Here is a 9,869-nt window from a genome sequence, read left to right on the forward strand (position 1 = left end):
CGATTCAGACGCCATACTTTTCATGTAGCCGAACTGAATACATGAAAAGTTCGACGTTTGAATCAATAAGAACGGCTATTTTAATTGAATGGCTCAGGCGTTCTTTTCAACTGGCCTAGACGGGAATTCGGCTTTAGCAGGCCGTGGATCGGCTTTGATTTCAGACGTCGAACGTTCATGTGCCGAACTTCATGATCATTGGTAATGGCTTTGGAACTGCTGTGGAGGGGCCAGTTAAGTTCGACTTCTGAATCAAAAGACGTACTTTGTTAATTTGTGTCGGTCGAAGTTCTAAGTACGCAGTGTCTGAATCGGGCCTAAGGCATCAAATAGTATCTGTTCATGGTTCAGTTAACGCTTACCTTTTGCTTGAGTTGTTGTAAGCATTTCCTTGCTTTGGATCAGCATTTAAGAGTAAACAAACGAAAAACTCGTCAGAACAAATTGTGATCGTTGATTCAAACTCGAGTAAAACCGCCGAAAGACCCGCCGAAATCACAATCTCGTACCCAGAGTCCTCAGGCTTTTTGGCCAGCGGGTGAGCGCCCGGAGAGACTCTGGGATAATCGACTCCATTTTCCCAGAAAACGTGGGTTCCGGCCTTATGACGTATGGCTGAGTTTAACGGAAGCAGAAAAGAAAACCGTTAACAGTAGAAAACGGCGGGTTGAAAGTGTTCGAGAAACAAGAATTTTAGCCTTACACACAAAGAAACTGGAGAAATGATTATTGGCTTGCTTGTAAGAGGAAGTGAAGATGAAACCTCTGACACTTTCGGTGAGTGTAATTTTGGTGTTTCAGCGTACATTCCATCGTTCAGAATGCAATGAGAATGCCATCGTGCAAGCAACACGATCAACAAATTTTTGTGGAAACGACACAAATGTCCTCTTCTACAATTTGATGTTTCCGTAATTCTGAAGGCTTCGACAAGACCTTATTCCACGGATTCCGCCTCAAAGAGACTGATGTAATGTTCCCACGGTACTTTTGCAACAGCAACAGTAATCACTTTTTAGCAGCGTGAGAAATTCCCGTGCGGTATAAACATAGTTCAAACCTCGTCGTTTTTATTATTTTTGTGATTTATATATTTCTGAGGTAGAAAAAAATCAAACAGCACTGAAACTAGTTTTAGATTTTGAATGTCCCTCCAAATTCTGGGGCTTCCGAATTACTTACCGACTTCCTGTCGGACTGCCATTGCTACGCAATCGGCCAATCAAAAATATAGTTCAAATCGATTATCCCAGAGTCTCTCCGGGCGCTCACCCGCTGGCCAAGAAGCCCGAGGACTCTGGGTACGAGATTGCCGAAATCAGTAAAAGGCTGCACCGGTGACTGCTGACCAAAAACGGCTCACTAGTTTCCAGTCTGTTCTCTACTGTGTTATCCAAGATCGCCGAGGATAACGACTTTAATTACCGGGTCGTCCAAATTAAAAACGAAAAACCAGCAAGATTCAGAGCGGCTCATCGTATTAACCCTCACTAAAATGTGGAGGATACCGGCCTTTATTAACAGGATTTTAATCTGTAAAACTGTTGACTTGGGAGTATATACTCTACTCTTAACCCTTCAGCCCCGTGGGGTTCCCCATTGACGACTGAGTAAAATCGTCTGGCGTTAGAGAGAGTAAAATCTATAAGTGGCACTATTGGGAGTTAAAGGGCTAATGGGGACATAGTTTTTGAGTGAATCCAGCTGTTGTTAACCCTTTCAGCCCCGTGGGGTTCCCCATTGACGAGTAAAATCGTCTGGCGTTAGAGAGAGTAAAATCTATAAGTGGCACTATTGGGTTAAAGGGCTAATGGGGACATAGTTTTTGAGTGAATCCAGCTGTTGTTAACCCTTTCAGCCCCGTGGGTTCCCCATTGACGAGTAAAAATCGTCTGGCGTTAGACAGAGTAAATCTATAAGTGGCACTATTGGAGTTAAAGCCGGCTAATGGGAACATAGTTTTTGAGTGAATCCAGCTGTTGTTAACCCTTTCAGCCCCGTGGGATTCCCCATTGACGAGTAAAATCGTTGTGGCGTTAGACAGAGTAAAATCTATAAGTGGCACTATTGGGAGTTAAAGGGCTAATCGGGACATTAGTTTTTGAGTGAATCCAGCGGTTGTTAACCCTTTCAGCCCCGTGGGGTTCCCCATTGACGAGTAAAATCGTGTGGCGTTAGACAGAGTAAAATCTATAAGTGGCACTATTGGGAGTTAAGGGCTAACGGAACATAGTTTTTGAGTGAATCCAGCTGTTGTTAACCCTTTCAGCCCCGTGGGATTCCCCATTGACGGAGTCAAATCGTCTGGCGTTAGACAGAGTAAAATCTATAAGTGGCACTATTGGGAGTTAAAGGACTAATGGGACATAGTTTTTGAGTGAATCCAGCGTTGTTAACCCTTTCAGCCCCGTGGGTTCCCCATTGACGAGTAAAATCGTGTGGCGTTAGACAGAGTAAAATCTATAAGTGGCACTATTGGGAGTTAAAGGGCTAATCGGGACATAGTTTTTGAGTGAATCCAGCTGTTGTTAACCCTTTCAGCCCCGTGGGGTTCACCATTGACGGGTAAAATCGCCTGGCGTTAGAGAGCGTAAAATCTATAAGTGGCACTATTGGAGTTAAAGGTTAATGGGGACATAGTTTTTGAGTGAATCCAGCGGTTGTTAACCCTTTCCGCCCTGTGGGTTCCCCATTGACGAGTAAAATCGTCTGGCGTTAGAGAGAGTAAAATCTATAAGTGGCACTATTGGGAGTTAAAGGGTTAAGGGGGACATAGTTTTTGAGTGAATCCAGCTGTTGTTAACCCTTTCAGCCCCGTGGGGTTCCCCATTGACGAGTAAAATCGTCTGGCGTTAGACAGAGTAAAATCTATAAGTGGCACTATTGGGAGTTAAAGGGATAATGGGGACATAGTGTATGAGTGAATCCAGCTGTTGTTAACCCTTTCAGCCCCGTGGGGTTCCACATTGAAGAGTAAAATCGTCTGCGTTAGACAGAGTAAAATCTATAAGTGGCACTATTGGAGTTAAAGGGCTAATCGGGGAATAGTTTTTGAGTGAATCCAGCTGTTGTTAACCCTTTCAGCCCCGTGGGGTTCCCCATTGACGAGTAAAATCGTTTGGCGTTAGAGAGCGTAAAATCTATAAGTGGCACTCATTGGAGTTAAAGGGTTAATGGGGACATAGTTTTTGAGTGAACCCAGCTGTTGTTAACCTTTCAGCCCCGTGGGGTTCCCCATTGACGAGTAAAATCGTCTGGCGTTAGACAGAGTAAAAGCTATAAGTGGCACTATTGGGAGTTAAAGGATTAATTAGTGGAGTACTAAATAAGAGGCGTACATTTATTGCCTTTAGTTTTACTCCACATTTTCACTCCAACTCCTTGAAAACAAAGAATTAATCGGTGGATATCACAAAAATAAAACAACCCCAATTCCACATCTTAGACTGGCTAAACTTAAGTTTACCCTACAAAAATACATATATAGGAGTAAAATCTCTTCTACTTTTTTCTCAGAAAGTAGAATTAGTAAGTTGGGTAGACTTTACTCAGGATTCCGAAAAATAGGAGTAAAATTAACTCCAGCATCTTATATTACTCTGTAGGGAGAGTAAATTTACTCTAGCAAAGTCATTGCCTTTGAATATTAACTGGTATGAGTAAAAATTACTCTTAGTGGAGTGAAATCATTAACTCCTCTTAGGAGTACATTTTACTCCGCTTTATTTTACTCCACTTTTTCACTCCAGCACTGGAGTGAAATTAACTCTTTGAAAATAACAGTGTGACGATGATGATGATGATGATGACGTTGATGACGTTTGTTACTGTATATTTTGTAGGCGCCTCATTAGCAGTTCTTTCATGGTAATTTGTTCGTTCTTGTATTAATCGTTTTTTTCTATTCAAAGGCGTTAGCCTCAGAGGGGCGTATTAACCCTCATTATGCCTGTTTCGATATATATAATATAGCACATGCGGTTTTCTTTTTTTTTGGCTTCCCTACGTCTTGTGGTAGAGAGTTCGAATTTACCATTTAGTTATATAAGTTTCAAGTTTTCCTGGGCCGTCTACTAGTGTGTTGGGCCGTTTCGCTTACTCCACGCTTGGAGAAATCACCGATAAGGTTTGTAATTATCGGTTTCAAGTTTGTACGTATTTTGTTTTATCAATCATGTAATTAACTCGCTCGTTAAACACTTTTAACTTTCCTGTTTTAGAACCAGCGCTTTGGAAAGGATTGTTACTAGGCTGCGTATCATCGGTGTTTTTTTAGGAGAAACTAAATTAAATAAAGTGTGCATTTCGGGCTATCTGGATCGCCTTTCTTGCAGAGCCTATCTCCGAGAAGCTTCCTAACAGTCTCGAATTTCCCCTCCTCGCCAGAGACAATCCAATGGATTTATAAATGAGTTTAAAAAGGCAACAGTTCGCTCCAACTGTAGTAATCGTAGGTGTCTATATGACCCATAACTAGCTGGTGCAAAGCTGTAACAACAAGGACAGAAAGATTGAACAAGAAATAAATTCCAACAACGTAAGCTATGTCGACTGCTAACTTCACTTGCTTTTTAAAATTATGATGGTTAGAGGAAGACAGTGGGCAACTGTTGTCTCATAATTTGACGCCGATGGTGGTGAACGACGATCAATGATCAGGAAAGCCAACACGAAAACAGGTGCAGGCCTCGGGCGATTGCATTGTGTACCAACTGTAGAGATGCGAGCGCAATGTTGAGATGAAGCCATGCGTTTCGCAGTTAAAACGCGTTTAAGGCAGTGACGAGGCCTTTGTAGCGAAAGTGCAGTCTAAGCGCCAGAGAGCGCTCTAAGCTGATTGCGCTCAAGGTCGTAACAGAGGACACCATAGCAGATGTAAAAACCTTTCGCATACAGTATCCTGGTCATGCATCTGACGTAACCTTGGTGAATTTCGCCGAGACGATAAGCGATGTAACTCGGTTGTACGATTCCGCTAACGAGAATCCGAGAAAGCTGGACATGCTATTAAGAGGCACGATGGCGAGCGAAGCGATAGATTGACAATTATGGCAAAACACACCAAGACGTTAGCGATAACCGCGAATGGCGCGAAAAATGCGTTTAAAGCACTAGTGATTAAATTGCTTATATAGCGAAGATGAGCCTGCTGAAAGAAAGGATCTGGGAGATGGAAGCAGAACGCCGGAAAATCGAAGGAATTGTTATGAGCCATTGAAAACGATGGTTTCGTCTTGAAATAAGACGCGAACGCATTTGAATTGAAATAGCATCGATGCTAATAAACCGCCATATCGCTGTGTTGTTCGGTGAAAGAGGGCCTGAATTCACTTATTCAAATATTATTATCTTTGCGGCCTTTTTGTTGCTAGAAAAACGTGACAGCAACTCAGTTGTTAAGAAACTGACGTGTCCATGAAGCACTCAACATAGAATTAATCCCATTTTCAATTTTTTTTCTCTTGGGAGTCAATTTTAACCATAAATTAAAAACACATACCCTAACAAACTTCACCGTAATACACAATTCTTCCATAGTTGTTTGCTGTCCTTTTGGTCTTTCAATTACTTTGGCACAGTTACTGTCATGCTATAGTTAATTATTTCAGTGTAAGGCTTCGAGAACAACACGAGTTTAATAAACAGCCGTCTTTTCCAAATCCCGAGAAATGGTATGGTTGTCACTCAAAGGCTCGAGGACTTGAAATAACCGAGTAAAACTCAATTGATTGTTGGAGGAACTGAAATTGCCTGAATGCCGCTGCTAAGGTTTAGTGATTGCATTAGAAAGCTCGTGCCACCTTTTCGACCAATGAGAAGCGAAACCAAAAACAAATTGAGCCTTGTACGAGAGTATAGTTTCCCAGGCTTTTAGTAAATTAGAAGGAATTGCTTTCAATCATTCTGATTGGTTCAGTTCGGGTTCGTACCTATTGTGTTTTGTCCTCGCAATTACATTGATTTACGACAGGTAATCGAAACTCGCTTCATTATCCTGGTGAAATTAAAGGGAAATACATATCCCAACTGCATGAATGCAAAATGCATTACGGTGGTTTACCAGTTACATGCGCAGTCAACAATTCTTTGTTATGAGATCGAATCCCAGTTTATCGTCATCACACGGGTTATCAGTCACAAGCGCCCCTCAATGACCTTTTTTCATTTTTCGAAAACTAAATTTTGGGTGGACGTCAATCAAATGTTTGATTGACGTCCATTCAAATTGGTTTCGAAAAATTAAAAAAAAAGTCGTTGAAGGGCGCGTGTGACTGATAATCCCTGTAATGACGACAAACTGGCAGTCTTTCTATTGAAAGAAAACTACGGTGACAAACATAAGGCTAAACAAGCGCATACCTGAAATGCATATACCTAATACACATGTAAAACTTATTAATAAAGATACAGCTTTTCGATGGTAACGTCTTCACTTAAGGATGGCGGAAGATCACGAAATGAATACGTTAAATGAATACGTTAGCAGCGAAAATTTGTATCTTTATGGGGATATATTCTCTTTTGTTTTCATTGTTTCTTGTATATCTTCGTATTGTATTACCTCCTTTTGTTACTACAGTATCAATATTACCTCATAAGCTGCTCAAATTATTGTTATATATTTCAAAAAATTTAGCTAACGGTAACCGTTACTTCTGAAGATGTATGATGAGACATACAAAAAGACGTCAAGCCCCTAAAAATTTATTTCAGTTGTGAGGATTGTTTAGCCTCATGTTTGTCATCGCAGTTTGCGTTCGATTTCTAATCAAGGTTCGTCGGCCAAAGACGAAAAGTATCTTTCCTACAAAGGAGTGGTTTTTCAAAGACAAAATCAACATTGCTTTGCTTTGATAAACAGAGGCAACAGCAAATCGAAAGTAGTTGTGAGCAGGGGCCCGTTTCTCGAAAATCCCGAAACTTTACGGTCCATTTTCGGGTGTCACAATGTCTTCTGTATCTCAAGAACAGAGAGGATTTAAGTCGTCAAACTTTACAGACACGTTTCTTTTAATTGGCTTAAAACAAGTTGAAAGGTCGGCCTTCCAAAACAAGTGGTTAGCAGTTTCACAAACGGTCAGTGTAAAACGCAGACTGCAGACTGCAGACCGGGGGTAAAATGCAGACTGAGGTTATAATTTAACTGTTGAAAACGCCCAAACCCATTAGAAATGCTAAATATTGTTGTAGGCCTAATTAGGCCTAAGGTTAGCATTTCTAAGGCGTTTGGGCTTTTTTAACAGTTGCGTTATAACCTCAGTCTGAATTTTACCCTGGTCTACAGTCTGCATTCTGCGTTTTACCCTGACCGGTTTCACAAATGGCTTTTCGGGCCCGAAAACGTTTGGGAACTTTCGAAAACCCAGAACGGATCTGCCACAGTCAGGTGGGACACTCTATGACAAACACACAACAATGCGTTACACTGACAAGGTGAAGACACTTCATGACCGCGACTGTCATTAAAAACGAACAAATCCCGAACAAGCGCTCCGGATCAAATAGTTCTATGGAGTTACTAAACACTTCAAACGATATACTTAGGGAGCATGAAACGATCAATTATCGTCTCCCTGTTCGGCCCCAAAGTTTTTTTGTTATGTATTTACCATGAAGTGTCCTACCTGACTGTGGGGGTTCCTGGGGGGGGGGGTTCAGTTCCAACCGTTCGGAAATGCGCTCTTACGCTTTGCTTCCGATTAATCCCCGGTCCTTCACGGCCACAGTATACAAACTGAACGGCCGCATGATATCAAGCCACAATTTAATGCAGTTTCATTATTTCAGTTCATTTCATTTGTGCATAAGGGAAAAGCCTTCAAGTTTCAAGAGGACCGTAATAAAAGCCCATTCGAACGCAACTCAACGTCCGGTAAGCTTGTCTTTATTCTCATTTCTTACTATATATAAATCTTTATGCATATCAAATACTTATGTTATATCTTAATTAACTTAACTACTTTCCGAATTAAGGTAGATAAGCCGTTTTCCTTGAGAGCACACAACAAAAATGAATTCGATAAGAGTCTTTCTCTATCAATATACGGTCTTGCCCCATCGCAGTCACAAGTGGGCTTATTTTTAGATACACTTTACGCGCAAAAACAAACAAAGGGCCGCCAATTTTAACCGAACAGACGAAGCGATGTCACGCGTGACTGCTTTTGCCACGCTTTTTCAGGGACATAACTGATTTTCGCGGGAACGTGTATTCTAAAAATAGACTCATTTGTCACTGTACTGGGGGGCCCACCCATGCTAAAAGAACACTAGTACTCTTATCTAATTTGCACACAATAAATACATAAAACTACGATACTCTCATTACATTTTTGTTTTCGTTTTTGATCAGTTAGGCATAAACCACTGATGTGGATGATGAACTCCTTTGTTTGGGTGTATTGGAGGGGATTCTATCTGGCTGCTGTCATAAGTTATTTCTCAAGCATATAGGTTGGTGTTCTATAGGCTGAGGTTTCCTTAAGTGTAGCTATGATCCTCGCAGTAATGAACGCAATTTTAGCAATAGCTTAGAGAAGCCTGAAAAACCGCTGCGACGCTCTGACCAACTGCGCTATGAAGCCACTGACGTAAGGAGCTGGTCATTTGTGGCTTCTCATGAAATGAATGAACCAACGCGCGAATGAAAGGATTTATGAAATGAGTCATACATGACCTGCGGATATCAAATCAAGTGGAGCTATGATCCTCGAAGTTATGAACGCAATTTTAGCACTGAAAACTGTTTTTACTCGTAGAGATTTCTTTATTGATGGAGATGTTGAAAGCTGTTTATCAACGCACAACAATACCCTTTCTTCGGTATTTTCACAGTTGTCATGTGATTTCAGACGATCGCAGACTATTGTAGATCCTAGTAGATCGGCGATAATCACAGAGGATGCCAAAAAACGGTCATCTTAAAAGTGTTAGTAAATGGTTAATCTTATTGGCCTTCAATAGCGTCTCTATTAACGAATAAATAGGCCATTTCCGAGTTCATGTCTGACTCCTCTTCAAAGCGAGTCTAAGGTCCGAAGTTTTGTTTTGAAAATTAGTTTTTATTCATATGTAAAGTAGAACTAGTAATTACCATCACAAAACTTGGCACTTAGACTCGCTTTGAAGAGGAGGCAGACATGAACTCGGAAATGGCCTATTGCCTGACGTTCAGCACGGTTAAACACAAAACACAGGCCGTATGATTTGCAACAGGCTATGTCATGCGAGTGCAACAAGTGGAACAAAAACATTTCCTGAGCAACATACCGTCTTTCCACATGCGCGTACAACTTTTGTACATTATTTCCCGTTGTTTGCAAGTCTGTGACTTCAAATTAGCAATTTGTACTTACATAGAAAGGTCTTTCATAATTCAGACAAAAAACTAATTAGGGTAACAGTTAAACTGTATCAGGGTTTACATAAATATGCGTCTAAACTAAGAGCTGCTACTTCCACTGTCACCCTCCTGGATTCTCTAAGAAATGCGCTTTTAAACTGCTATAGGCCATTCCGGCAAACACAGTACAGAATTTTCTTCGTTCCAAGTTTAAACAAGTTTATTCACACATACGCTTTGGATACAACATGAATATAGTACTCAAGCTCTGTGGTGGACGCAAACTTTGGTCTTTTATACCCATTGGGGTAACGTTTCCGGCACACGACGCTCTGGGGCGAGTTGTTTGGTCGAAATGCATCGCAGAGAACTCTGTATTGTTGCCACGGAGGAGTTGCCATTTCACTCCATCTCTGTCTCGTGGGGCTGGAAGGGAGAGAACTCGCTTTAAGATGTGGGAAACGTGAATGAAATGGTGCAAGGCCGTGGGGACAGTGATTCTGTTCTGCTTGCCACGCTGAGGGTT

The 9,869-nt window shown here is 41.3% G+C and overlaps 1 pseudogene; it reads right to left on the minus strand.

Moving 5' to 3' along the window:
• Positions 1–4,355: 4,355 nt before the first annotated feature.
• Positions 4,356–5,215, minus strand: LOC138021024 (adenosine receptor A2a-like; annotated as a pseudogene).
• Between the last annotated feature and the right edge of the window lie 4,654 nt (positions 5,216–9,869).

Source organism: Montipora capricornis, chromosome 10 (assembly GCF_036669925.1).
Source record: "Montipora capricornis isolate CH-2021 chromosome 10, ASM3666992v2, whole genome shotgun sequence".
NCBI classification, from domain to species: Eukaryota; Metazoa; Cnidaria; class Anthozoa; order Scleractinia; family Acroporidae; genus Montipora; species Montipora capricornis.